The sequence below is a fragment of the Phyllobates terribilis genome, unplaced genomic scaffold (genome assembly GCF_046119375.1).
Source record: "Phyllobates terribilis strain yellow unplaced genomic scaffold, ASM4611937v1 Scaffold_2__4_contigs__length_985480577, whole genome shotgun sequence".
NCBI lineage: Eukaryota > Metazoa > Chordata > Amphibia > Anura > Dendrobatidae > Phyllobates > Phyllobates terribilis.
The window spans coordinates 408,703,230-408,717,875 of NW_027362762.1; positions in this window are offsets into that span (position 1 = coordinate 408,703,230).

Here is a 14,646-nt window from a genome sequence, read left to right on the forward strand (position 1 = left end):
GAGCCATGGAAAGGTAAGGATGATGTTGCTTTATTATTTTACTTTTATTGCAGGAGATCATTGGCTTCAGCTGGAATGGGCGTGGCGGTAAGTATGGTTTAATTTAGAACAATAAAGAATTGTGTGTTTATTTCAATTAAAGGACTTTTTTCTGGGTGTTTGCGTTTTTTTTAAATACTTTACTAGAAATTCATGGTGGTCATGTCTAATATTGGCGTGACCCCATGAATTTCGGGCTTAGGGCCAGCTGATAATGCCAAGCTGGCCTTAACCCCTTTATTACCCAGTGAGCCACCGCACCAGGGCCCTGGATGAGTTGGGTACAGCGCCAGAAGATGGCGCTTCTATGAACGCGCCATTTTCCGGGGCGGCTGCGGACTGCAATTTGCAGCGGGTGGGGCCCAGAAAGCTTGGGCCTCCCTGCGCTGCAGATTCCAGCCCCCAGCTGCCTAGTTGTACCTGGCTGGACACAAAAATAGGGCGAAGCTCCACGTATTTTTTTTTTAAATTCATGAAATTCATGGAATAATTAAGAAAAAAAGGGCTTCCCTATATTGTTGTGTCCGGCTAGGTACAAATAGGCAGCTGGTGGTTGGGAGCAGCCCGTTCTTGCCTGCTGTACCTGACTGGACATAAATATAGGGCGAAGCCCCACATCAATTTTTTTTTCATTATTTCATGAATTTCATGAAATAATTTAAAAAAAAAATGCGTGGGGCTTCGCCCTATTTTTCTGCCCAGCCAGGTACAACTAGGCAGCTGGGAGCTGGAATCCGCAGCGCAGGGAGGCCCAAGCTTTCTGGGCCCCACCCGCTGCAAATTACAGTCCGCAGCCGCCCCAGAAAATGGCGCGTTCATAGAAGCGCCATCTTCTGGCGCTGTACCCAACTCATCCAGGGCCCTGGTGCGGTGGCTCACTGGGTAATAAAGGGGTTAAGGCCAGCTTGGCATTATCAGCTGGCCCTAAGCCCGAAATTCATGGGGTCACGCCAATATTAGACATGACCACCATGAATTTCTAGTAAAATATTTAAAAAAAACACAACACCCAGAATAAAGTCCTTTAATTGAAATAAACACACAATTCTTTATTGTTCTAAATTAAACCATACTTACCGCCACGCCCATTCCAGCTGAAGCCAATGATCTCCTGCAATAAAAGTAAAATAATAAAGCAACATCATCCTTACCTTTCCATGGTTCCCACGACAGCTTCAGCTCTGCTACATCGAGATGACAGGCTGGACCGCAGCAGAACGCTGCCATCCAGCCTGTCATCCCACGGACACTCAGAAGCGCAGGCATGCTTGCGCTCCTCAGTGTCTGACTGTGACGGCATCCAGATGAGCCGAGGTCATGTCCAATGAACTCAGCTCACCTCATGTACGTCACTGACAGCGTGGGAGAATTCTCCTGCACTCAGCACTTCAGCGTGAAAATTCTCCCACGCTGTCAGTGACGTGCATGAGGTGCGCCGAGTTCATTGGACATGAACTCGTCTCATCTTTATGCCGTCACAGCCAGACACTGCAGAGCGCAAGCATGCCTGCGCTTCTCAGTGTCTGCGGGATGACAGGCTGGATGGCAGCGTTCTGCTGCGGTCCAGCCTGTTATCTCGATGTAGCAGAGCTGAAGCTGTCGTGGGAACCATGGAAAGGTAAGGATGAGGTTGCTTAATTATTTTACTTTTATTGCAGGAGATCGTTGGCTTCAGCTGGAATGGGCGTGACGGTAAGTATGGTTTAATTTAGAACAATAAAGGAATGTGTCTTTATTTCAATTAAAGGACTTTATTCTGGGTGTTTGTGTTTTCTTTTAACTTTGACTATGGGGTTAGTAATGGGGGTGTCTTATAGACGCCTCTCCATTACTAACCTGGGCTTGATGTCAGCTGGCATTATAAGCTGACATCAACCCCAACCCTATTACCCCCTGCCACCGCACCAGGGCAGCGTGGAAGAGCGAGGCTAAGTGCCAGAATTGGCGCATCCTATGAATGCGCCATTTCTGGGGCGGCTGACGGCTGGTGTTTCTAGCCTGGGAGGGGGCCAATATTCATGGCTCCCTTCCTGGGCTATTAATATCAGCCCCCAGCTGTCTGCCTAGCCTTTGCTAGCTATTAAATTAGGGGGGACCCCACGTCATTTTTTTTGGGGGGGGTCCTCCATTTTAATATCTAGTAAAGGCTAGGTATTCAGCTGGGGGCTGATATTAGTAGCCTGGGAAGCTCCGTGGGTATTACCCCCTTCCCAGGCTTCAAACATCTGCCCCAGCTGTCTGCTTAACCTCCGCTAGAGACTAAAATTACGGGGAACCCCACGCCAATTTTTTTTAATAATAAATCCTTTATTTTAATACTAAATGACAAGTACAGTAACTAACACTGTCACTGTACTTATTATATATGTGACTGACATGTTTCTATCTAATCTATGTGTGAAGCTCTATTCTTTCTGTTATAAATTGTCGGGTACCGCTGCTGAATTGCCGGCCGGCTTTTTTAAAGAGACGGTGCACGAAAACACTATTATATTTTTTAATAAATCCTTTACACTAAATGACAAGTACAGTAAGCAACACTGTCACAGTACTTCACATATATGTGACTGACATGTTTCTATCTAATCTATGTGTGAAGCTCTATTCTTTCGGTTCTAAATTGTCGGGTACCGGTGTATGCCGCTGCTGAATTGCCGGCTTTTCATGTTTCACTGTGAGCACTGTTCCCATCGATTTGGGCAATCACTGTAATGCCACAACCACCATGGCTGTGGCATTACAGTGAGTGGCAGACAATCCCTGCATGATTGGTGCTCTAAACAGCGCCAGACATGCAGGACACTCTTTTGGTGCACGAACAGTTATCGAACATAACCTCGAACAGCCGAATTTTTTGCAAATCGTTCGGGTTCGTCGAACAACTCGAACACCGCCCAAAACAGCTCGAATTTGAGATTGGCGAACAGTTCTAGTCGAACACCGCTCATCTCTACCGGTAACCTTTCCCACACTTTTCTTAGCCTGGCCTGCTTTAGGGCAGCATTGGCCGAGCCCACCGGACTATCAGACTCCTCCGGTGGGCCCTGGCTTCTCCATCAGGGGAGTTGAGAGTGCCAAGGTGAGGAGCATGATGAGGATGATAGAAGTTAGCATCTGCTTTGTTTTGTTGTAATGCAAGCGCATGTATGTAGTAGCGGCTAGGCCTGAGGGGGTCAGCGTTTTGGCGCATATCCTACCTCCTCCGAGGATTGCTGGATGTTTTCCTGCTACTATCCAAGTTCTATGACTCCCGTTAAAACAAAGCTTCAGGTGATAAATGATGGATGAGGTAGTGGCAAAGGAGAAAGAGCTGGAAGAACAGGGACCATTCACATCAATATCAGGCCAGTCAACCAGATATGTCTTGTAGGATATGTTTCTGTAACAAAAGGAGCGGTTCGGCTACACAGTTATAGGGCATACAGCGAGTGCAATGCCTACCAAAAATTTCGAGGCCCTCCAATGCCCCTTGGAAATGAGATGGAGGTCAGAGGGCCTTAACTAAACCTTTTTTTCCATTTATAGCAACTGGGTCTCCTGTGCACTGTTGGCCTAAGCAGTGAATGGAATGCTTTCCAAAAATTGAGGTACTGCAATGCTCCTTACAAGAGCCATGTGTGGCACCCCAGGGGTCTGGCCACCACAGTAAGAGATTACGTCGGAGAGCAAGTGGGAGGTTTCCTGGTCAGGATCCCTTAAACATGCAACATCCTCCTGCCCCAGTCCTGGGAGGGGAGAATTCTGCCCTTATAAACTGGAACTGGGGTGGGTTTGAGTGAGTCAGAGAACAGAGAACAGTCAGAGTGAGAGCAAGGGAAAGTAACAGCAAGGAGCTCTGCAGGAGCTAGGAGCTAAAGACGAGGGGATGGAAGCTGAGCAGAGCTCGCCCTGGCAGAAGCCAATAGGAAACGGACACAGGAGTCCGAAGCTGTGAGGACTTATATATAGAGATGAGCGTTGTTCTACTCGAACTGTTCGCCAATCTCAAATTCGAGCTGTTTTGGGCGGTGTTCGAGCCGTTCGGCGAACACGAACAATTTGAGAAAAATTCGGCTGTTCGAGGTTATGTTCGATAACTGTTCGTGCACCAAAATCATAACTGGATTTTTTTCTCAGTAATGAAGAAAATTAATGTTAATACGCAGTTTGAGTGTACAGCGGGGTGGGGGGAGGGGCAGGGGATGGATCTCTGCAGGAACAATGAAGATCTCCATTTTTTTTTCTCTTTCCCTCATTTGCAGTGGGGAGGTGCAATCTGTCAGCCTATCAGCAGCGCACACACGGAGCGAAGTGCTTTTTTTCACACAAGCAAGGGCATGTGTCATTGGCAGTGTATGTCACATGTCCTTGCCCTATAAGACCAAGCCATTTTCCCTGTCGCCACCATTTTCTCACTGCTGCAGCTGCGTGTTAGACGGCACCGCTGTTGCTGTGTGCGCTATACCTTGTTAATTTCAAGCCAATTTTCGCACAAATATACAGATAGCTTGGGAGTAGGGAATAGTTGTAATTGGAGTCCTTTTCAGGACTAGGTTACATCAGTTCCTATCAGTTTTTGCCAGGCAGGTCTGTGCCAGTGCTGTGCAATTTTTTTTCACAGCATTTGGCTGAATCTAGCAAAGCTAATCCTTTTTGGCCTATTGCAGAGTGTGTTAGTCAGTGGAGTAGCCTATCTGTGTTGCAAGATATACCAATTTTTTTACTGCAACTAGTGAAGTAAAATCTTTTGGGCATAGCATCATTCTATTAGTCCATCTATACTGACCTCCATCAGGTTGCAAATAAAAATTTTTAATCTGCATCTACAGTACCTCTGAAAAAATATTTGGGCTTCTAGCTGTGTGTGGGACTTGTTGTATTAGTCCATCTATACTGACCTCCATCAGGTTGCAAATTAAAAATAATTTTTTTCTGCATCTAACCCAGCCAATAGTTTTGGCCTAATACCACACTTTGGCCACTCAGCTCTGCTCGGTTACCATCCATTGTTTTTTTGTGCAAACAACTCCAGAGTTGTGAATTACTTAACCACCAAAATGAGTGGAAAAAGGCCTGCTGCTGGTGGAAAGGGGAATAGGCGTGTTGGGAAGGGGAAAAAAGGTTGTGTCCGTGGGGTAGGTGTTAAAGCAACAGTAACATCTGCAGAAGAAAGACCATCTTCCAGCCAAACTAAAATGTCTACTTCTTTTAGCAGACAATGTGATAAGATCCCTTTCTTACGGCCACGCCAATCGCTACAAATTCCAGATGAGGCACAAAAACAGCAGGTGCTTCAACGGATATCAAGTGCTCCTTTAAGTGGGCTCTCCTCCACATCAACTTCAACATCACAAATACTCCAGTCCTCAAAGGTGTCACCCAAATCGCACTTGCTTCCTCACGGCTCCCAAATCTCCAGCTGCCCATCTGAGTATGAGGTAGAACAGATGGTTGAGTCTGCAGAGCTGTTTACTCATACTATAGCCTGGGAATCAGAGGTCGACTCCAGCGCTTCTGTGAATCCAGACGAGGAAATGATCTGCACTGATGTCCAGAATCTTTATGAGTCGGATCCAGGACCAGACGCAGAAGGTTCTGAACATAATGTAGACCCTCATTCCCAAACTGTAACTCCTGTTGGTGGAGACAATGAGGAAGACGATAAGACTCAAATACCTGATTGGAGCGACCACTTTAGTTTTTTGTCAGGGCAGGAACAGGTTGGCTCTGAGGACGACGGGTGTGATAACACACAGGGTGATGATGATGAGGTTGGAGATCCCACTTACTGTCAACCCACAGTCAGCCAAGAGATGAGGTCAGCAGAGGAGGTGGAGGAAGATGCTAGTGATGACGAGGTCAGGTTGAGCCTTCCTGGACAGAGACGTAGTACTGGAAGCACGTCAACAACTGCATCCTCAAACACAACTCTGCCTCTCACCACAAGTCGTGGTGGCTCTTCAGGTCGCATGGGTGCTAAGCCTTGCATAGCCTGGGCATTTTTTCAGATCGATAAAGATGACCCAACTCGTGTTATCTGTAACATTTGTCAGCAAAAGCGAAGTAGAGGCCAAAAAATACATAGTTTGAGTACTTCATGCATGAACCGGCACATGGACATGAAGCATAAGTTGCAGTGGGAAGCTCAGTGTGCTACAATGCGGCCTAGCCGGCCAGGCCAACCACCGTCTGCCATATCTTGTGCATCCGCGGCCTCTTCATCCTCTGTGACTGGGAGGACAGCAGTCACACCTGTTTTGGGGCGCAGACCTGCCACCTCTTTACCCGCAACAGCCAGCGTGATTGGCAGGTCATCATTTTCTTTGGAGGTGGTAACACCAGCTGGTCTTGAGCGCTGTCCAACATCGATAGCACCACCTTTGGATCAAGGCAACCTAACATGTCCGCCTGCATCTTCCTCACAGACCGGCAGTTTGCCGGGGACACCCTTATCAACCCCGTCTAAGCACAATAGCCAGCCCTCGGTCCCTCAGATGTGGACAAGTAAAAGACCATTTCCTCCTAGCCATGAGAAAGCTAAGAGGTTGAATTTCACCATCTGCAAGCTCTTGGCTACAGAAATGCTGCCTTTCCGCCTGGTGGACACAGAGGATTTTCGAGACCTTATGTCCGTCGCAGTGCCCCAGTACCAGATGCCCAGTCGGCACTACTTCTCAAAGAAAGGTGTGCCTGCGCTCCACCAGCATGTCGCACACAACATCACCGCTTCTTTGAGAAACTCTGTGTGTGACAGGGTGCATTTCACCACAGACACTTGGACGAGTAGGCATGGACAGGGGCGTTGCATGTCGCTGACTGGGCACTGGGTAACTATGGTGACAGCAGGACAAGGGGCTGCTGTCCAAGTCTTGCCGTCCCCACGAGTTGTGCGTCAATCCTCTTTATGTCAAAGTTCCTCCACTGCTTCTGCCTCCTCAACCTCCTCTCGGTCTTCCACCTGCACCCAAAGCCTGTCTGGTCATGCCACAAGCTTTCTAACTGCGCAGAAGGGATCCTGCACACCTCCTTACTATGCTGGCAGTAGGGCTCAACGTCATCAGGCGGTTTTTACATTGAAATGTCTGGGAAATGTGAGTCACACAGCTGAGGAGTTGTGGTCAGCTCTGGAGAACCAATTTCATGAATGGTTGTCTCCACTGGACCTGAAACCAGGGAAGGCCGTGTGCGACAATGCTGCAAACCTGGGTGCGGCCCTTCGCTGGGGCAATGTCACACACGTGCCTTGTATGGCTCACGTGTTGAACCTGGTTGTCCAGCAATTTTTAGCCCACTATCCCAGACTAGATGGCCTTCTGCAGAGGGCACGGTCGCTGTGTGCTCACTTCCGCCGTTCGCATCCCGCAGCTCAGCGACTTACATCTCTACAGAAGTCGTTGGGCCTGCCACTTCACCGGCTAAAATGCGATGTGCCTACCCGGTGGAATTCAACTCTGCACATGTTGCAGCGACTGTGGCAGCACCGACAAGCCCTGGTGCAATACGTTCTGACGTATAGCCTGGGCCAACGAGATTCAGAGGTGGGGCAAATCACGCTGGAGGAGTGGTCTCAGATCAGGGACCTATGCACCCTTCTGCACAGTTTTGAAATGGCGACGAAGATGTTTAGTGCTGACGATGCCATTATCAGCATGACTATTCCGGTGATTTACATGCTGGAGCACATGTTAAACAGAATTCGGAGTCAGGTGGTGGCACAAGAGGAGGTGGAGGAAGTAGAGGAGGAGGAGTTGTATGCGGAAGGGCTAACATCTGCAAGGTCCAGATGGTCGGCAGCACCAAGGCGGCAGGCATGTGAGGGTGGGGGAGATGGTTTTACCAGGGCGCATGGTAGCAGCCAAACTAGTGAGGAAGGTGCAGGAGCCCAGGAAGAAGTGGAGGACAAACTGATGGAAGACTCATCAGATGAGGGAGACCTTGATCACATTTCTGTTGTGCGAGGTTGGGGGGAGAGGACAGAGGAAGGAAGCATGATTGTTACCTCGCCACCAACACAACAGGGACTTGGTGCTCCTGGATGCGCAACACACATGAGTGCCTTCTTGCTGCACTACCTGCAACATGACCCTCGAATTGTGAGAATTAGAAATAATCCTGACTACTGGGTTGCCACACTGTTAGATCCCCGGTACAAAAGTAAATTTGCAGAAATTATTCCTGCCATAGAAAGGGATGCACGCATGCAGGAGTATCAGCAGAGACTGTTGCAGAATCTTACATGTGCTTTTCCACAAAATACCAGTGGTGCACGTAGTGAATCTCACAGTTCCAACTTGCCAACCGTGGGACCGTCAAGTGTTCAGCACTCAAACCGTAACAGAACCACAGTATCTGCTGGTAACATCAATTTTGCGGAATCATTTCACCACTTTTTTAGCCCATCCTTTGCAAGGCCACAGGAGACAAGAAGTCTGACACATAGTCAACGCCTAGAGACGATGGTACAGGAGTATCTCCAAGTAAACATTGAAGCCACGACTGTGTCACTGGACCCTTGCTCTTTTTGGGCTTCCAATCTGGATAAATGGCCGGAGCTAGCCACTTACGCCTTGGAGATCTTGTCATGCCCCGCAGCCAGCGTTCTGTCTGAACGTGTGTTCAGCGCTGCTGGTGGTGTGCTGACAGATAAGCGCACGCGGCTCTCCACTGATAATGTAGACAGACTCACGTTCATAAAGATGAACAAATCATGGATCCGAAACGACTTTTCTACCCCTGTGTCATCCTGGGGAGAGTAAAAGCTTGATTGGTTAAAATCACCCTACCAACCGTTTTAAGCTTTCAAATTACTAATCATGTTTATCTGTATCTTGACTGGAAAATAATTTGGGCTTTGTAGGATCAGTGCTGCACACTGCTATTAGGCCATCTATAATAAGCTCCACCAGATTTAAAATTAATAATAATTTTTAGCTGCATCTAGCCCGGAAAATAATTTTGGGGCTCCGAGATGCGCAAGACACATAAGTGCCTTCTTGCTGCACTACCTGCAGCATGACCCTCATATTGTCAGAATTCAAAGTAATCATGACTACTGGGTTGCCACACTCTTAGATCCCCCAAACTTTTCGATCAACCTTTTCATTTTAATAAAGACCAAAAAAATGGTCATTTTTGAAATTATAAGCATTAGCAGGTTGTTAGAAACTGAAATCAAACAGTTTTCAACTCAAAACTTTATTCTAGGTGATGTTACATTTTCACATAGGACCCCTTGTTCGAAAGGAGCTTCTGAACTCTCTCGTCCATTGAATTTGTCAGGTTTTGGATGGTTTCTGCTTCAATTGTTTTGCATGAGGACAGAATACCCTCCCAGAGCTGTTGCTTAGATGTGAACTGCCTCCCGCCATCATAGACACTCCTTTTAATGATGCTCCAAAGGTTCTGAATGGGGTAGAGGTCAGGGGAGCATGGGGGTCACACCATAAGTTTGTCCCCTTTTATGCCCATATCAGCCAGAGATGCAGATGTTTTATGTGCAGCATGAGATGGTGCATTATCATGCAGAAAAATGATCTTGCTGTGAAATACACGGTTCTTCTTCTTGAACCATGGCAGGAAGTGCTGTTTGAGAAAATCCACATACATTATGGAGTTCATCTTTAGCGCCTTCAGGAATCCTAAAGGGGCCGACAATCTCTCTCCCCATGATTCCAACCCAAAACATTACTCCACCTCCTCCTTGTTGGCGCTGTAGCCGTGTTTGCGTGGGGTGTCCATCAACCAGCCATCCTCCAATCCATCCATCTGGACCATCGAGCGCTGCACGGCACTCATCCGTGAACAAAACAGTTTTGAAATCAGTCTTCATGTAATGTTTGGCCCACTGGAGCCGTTTCTGCTTGTGTGAAGTGGATAGAGGAGGTCGACAGGATGGCGTATGCACAGCTGCAAACCTCTGAAGGACCCTGCATCTTGTTGTTCGGGGGACGTTGGAGGCACAAGCAGCTTCAAAAACTTGTCTGCTGCTATGACAAGGCTTTTTTGCCGCTGCTCTTTCAACCTGACGTAATTGCCTGTAGGAAAGAGTGCTCAATTTGCCCTTATCAGCACGCACACGTGTGTACTGTGAATCAGCTACATACTACTTGATTGCCAAGACACTTCATCCTGATCATCGCACAATGTTGATTGTAGTCATGCCTTGACCTAAACACTCCACAATTTGTTGCTTCTCAGCAGCCAACACATCCTTTTTCTTTCCCATTTTGGCAGAAAATGTAGGCTGCTGAATAATGTGAGAGAGCCTTCTTAAGTAGTCTTGCCTTTCATTGGACACACCTGACAAACTAATTAGCACTGGTGTCTGCAATTGCTTACAGTGATATAAAGAGCCCTGACACACATCACCATCAATGAGTTTAACTGACAAACAAACAAATTCTTCCCTTATCACTCCTAAACACTTTTTGCATAATAATTTGGAACACAGTGTACATGTGCTTTTCCACAAAACACCAGTGGTTCACGTAGTGAATCTTACAGTTCTAACTTGCCAACCGTGGTCTGTATGGAGTTGTTCAATAAAGGGCCCAAAATTAAGATAACATAGATGGGAGAGGTCTCTATGAATAGGAATTCCCAAGTATTTGATACCCTGTGAGGGCCAGGCAAAGGGAAAGTTGGACTGGATGGAATCCTATATGGATTTGGGGAGGGAGACATCGAGGGCCTCAGACTTCGCTGCATTGATTTTAAAATTTGACCATGTAACAAAGTGATCTATTTCAGCCATAACGGCATGGAAGGATATATGTGATTGAGTGATATATACTAGGACATCATCAGCAAATAGAGAGCACTTGTACTCGGTGCCTCCCACCTCAATCCACATAATATTGGGGTTATGGCGAATTGATGAGAGCAGGTGCTCTGTCACTAGGATGTATAAGAGAGGGGACAGAGAACATCCCTGCCTTGTCCCATTGGTGATTGTGAAAGGTGATGAAAATGTTCAGATGCACCCCCTGGGCCTTGGGACACCCGGAGCCGGACCCTTTTTGGTGGATGCTGGTGGTTGTAGTCTCCGTGGCGGCAACCCAGTTCCGTGGCTCAGGGCGGTCAAACCAGTGGCGGAACTATTTATGTGGTTTTGATGTTTAAATGTCCAACTACGCCACCCGTGGATTGCGGTCAGAGTGAACCGCCGCTCCAGGGCAGACCGCTGAGGCTGGTGTTGTGGGTGCAGCAGAGCGTAGCATAACTCCCCACGGGAGGAGTATAGCCTCAGGGCAGTGTATGCGGAGGATGGGGGTGATGGTGCAGGGCAGCAGCAGTAATGACACGCAGTCAGTGATGCAGTCCAGGGCCTTTACTCACAGTTCTTATTATCCAGACCACGTCTGCAGGTAACGGCTGCCCACGTCGTACTGTGCTCACCAGGTGAGGGGCTCAGACAACTCCCAGATAACTTTGGAGCGCTTCACAGGACCCCCTTTGTGTGTCCTTTGTCTGGCCTTTCTTACCAACCCTTCTGTCCGGCTGCCTCGGGCCTCCTCTTGGAAAACTTGGCGCCAGTTTCCCTGACCCTATGTGGTGCCTTCCTAGCGGGTGTAGCGAGGGGCTGCGCCACATAAAATGTCAGAGCCTCCTGTTTCTAGCTGAGGGTCATTTCCTGCCTCCACTAGTTTCGGGGACCGGTCTCCCCCTTTGGCCTGACCCCTCCACGCAGGTGGATTCTGGCGTGCGGTGGCGACTCGCCCGTCCGCACCCCTGAGATCCCTTCGCTCCTCTTCCTTCCTTCTCCCTCTTCCAGGCCTGGGCCTCTGTTACTAGGCCCGCCTCCGGAGCAGAGCTCATGCCAAGCCCCTGCTCCCTGCCACTTCTGCTCAGACTTCTCTGCACTGAACTAAGATGGTGCCCACCTTTTATACTCCCTTCTCAATGCACCCAGGAACTGCTTCCTCCCTGCTCCTGCACTACAGGGTTCCCCTTCCTCAGTGTTCCCTCCCCCCACTCCAGCCAGGGACAGGGACTGTCGTGCCCATCTCAGGGGCATATTGGTCGCCCTGCCCCACGGCAATGTGGTGTAATGCATGCAGGTGTCGGGTCCTGATCCACACTACATCCTTACCTGAGAGTGAGATATCACACCTCTGGGTGAGGTGCAATACCTCTGTAGCAACCGAGCCCTCAGGGTGCTACAGTTCCATTTATCTTCAGCCTAGGTGACGTATTGTGATACAGGGCCGTGATTTTGGCTATAAAAGGGTCCCCTAGACCCCTACCCCAAGCTTTTTAAGAGAATCATATATGGCGTGCCAGGAGACTCTATGGAATGCTTTCTCGGCATCCAACGAGAGTATCTAATTACAAATTTTTAACTGCATCTAGCCCAGGAAATACTTTGTGCCTAGTAGCAGGGTCTGCTAGTCAGCGGATTATCCCGGCTGTTAAGCAAGCTACACCACCTGTAGTTTGGACACTTCATTTTTTCAAAGTAAATGCTTCGGGACCACGGGATACTCAGTGAAGAGCATCAGGAGGCACCCCAAGGCATAGGGGCTGGGACTGGCAGTAGGATGCCTTGCGGTGGACAGCCGAGCTCGATCCTTATAAAAGCTTTTTAACTGCAGCAGCTTTAGTGGACGCTACTGGAGCTGGAATTAAGCGGCTGCTGGCATGAGACTTGCCCTCCAATAGATCCTTGTAAATGGATTTAAAGTGTATTCATTCAAATTAGAGAGACAATTTAAATTAAAAAGCTTAGAGCTGTCTCCACCACAGGGGGGCTCGCTCGACCCACCAGCGGACAGGCACCAGTATTGGGAGAGGGGGGCTGGCCATCAGGGTTCACCGCGGCTCTGGCACAAACCCGGCGACACGGAGGTGGCACGGGCAGGAGCGGACTGGCCGTGTCGGCTTCTCACTTTTTGGATTTTAGAAGGGCATGACATGCCTATATCTGTGTCTCCCCCTCCTTTTACTCCTCCACCTCTTTTATTTTCGCATGACTATATGTACTTGTCACTTTTCCATGTGTTAGTTATGTCTTCTGAGCAGTTTGTCAGCTTTTGGACACCTTTGAAGGTGTTTTCTATGTGTTTCTATGTGTTTTTGTTTGCCTGCCATTGGTTTTAACGGTGTTCGAAGGTGTTCGACGAACACACGGGTGTTCGACGAACCGAACCGAACTCAAACATTACGGGGGTGGCTCAACACTACTTGTATATCCAGCAGCAGACACCAGCCGGCAGGGGATTTCAGGTCCTCTGGCCATAGAAGCCCGGAGGCTCAGTCACAAGCAAGGGACCCGCACCGCCGTCGTGGAGCGGAGGCTAACAGAAGGCCCCAAGTCACCAGCCATATGGGTGAGCACTACACGGTATACTCAGGGACGTGGGCTACTTCTACCCACTTACAGCAAGGTAGCCAGGAAGAGTGCAGACAGACGGGGAGGCCTACAACTCCACCTGACCAGGGGAACTCCTGTTTGCTCACAGACTGACCAGGCCTCTTATGCCAGTACTCCCGGGAGGGTCTACCTTATAATCATCAGTAAAGACCCTGAACTGCACTGCAAAGACTGAGTCTCGTGCACCATTACCCCCATCATCCACACTCACTGCCCTGAGGCTATACTCCTCCCGAGGGGAGTTATCCCATTTTATGCTGCGCACACAGCACCAGCCTCAGCTGTCTGCCTCGCAGCGGTGGTACTCCCTGACCGCAATCCACGGATGGCACAGTCGGACAATTAACCTCAAAACCTAAGAAAGATTGCCACTGGTTTGACCAGCCTGAGCCACGGGACCGGGTCACCGCCACGGAGACTACAGACCCCAGAGACCCAGCACCGGGTATCCCACCCACGGCCCAGGGGGCGCGTCACATGCAGTACAGCATATTACAAACATAAGTCCCATTATTGGGGAGTGGGTCTCCCATAGTATTTGCTTATGCTTTCCCAGCAAAAGCTGCCAAAAATAAGGACGGAGGAACTTGCAATGCTGGCACCCTGGTGGTATAGTGGTGGTGGAGGCTGAGGATAAGGAGAAGAAGATTAAACAGCCGAAACGAGGAAGCGTATACCCATGTGTGGGTGTGAAGCGGTGCATGTGAATACACCTCCCGAAATAACACTGTGTATTTGACTTTATGTTACTCTGCTGTCATTTGGTGGTGATGAGAAGTCTGGCCCAATCCAGGCCTTGTTCATTTTGATAAGGGTCAGCTTGTCAGCATTGTCAGTTGACAGGCGAGTGCGCTTATCAGTTATAATTCCCCCAGCGGCACTAAAAACATGCTCCGATAACACACACTAGCGGCAGGGCAGGCCAGGACCTCCAAGGCGTACAGAGCGAGTTCATTCCAAGTGTCCAGCTTGGATACCCAATAATTAAAAGGCACAGAGGAATCACGGAGGACGCTGGTACGGTCGGCAAGGTACTCCCTCACCATCTTTTGAAACTTTCCACTCCTTGTGAGAGTACCCCGCGCCTCAGGGCCTGTAAGCTGGGCGGGTGTCAGAAAACTGTCCCAGAACGTTGACAGTGTTCCCCTGCCTCTGCTGGATTGGAGTTGCATCTCTCTCGCCTGTACGCCTTGGTTGGGCAACGAACTGTGACCTCTGCCGCTAGTGTGTTCAGATGGGAATTTTTTTAAGAGTTC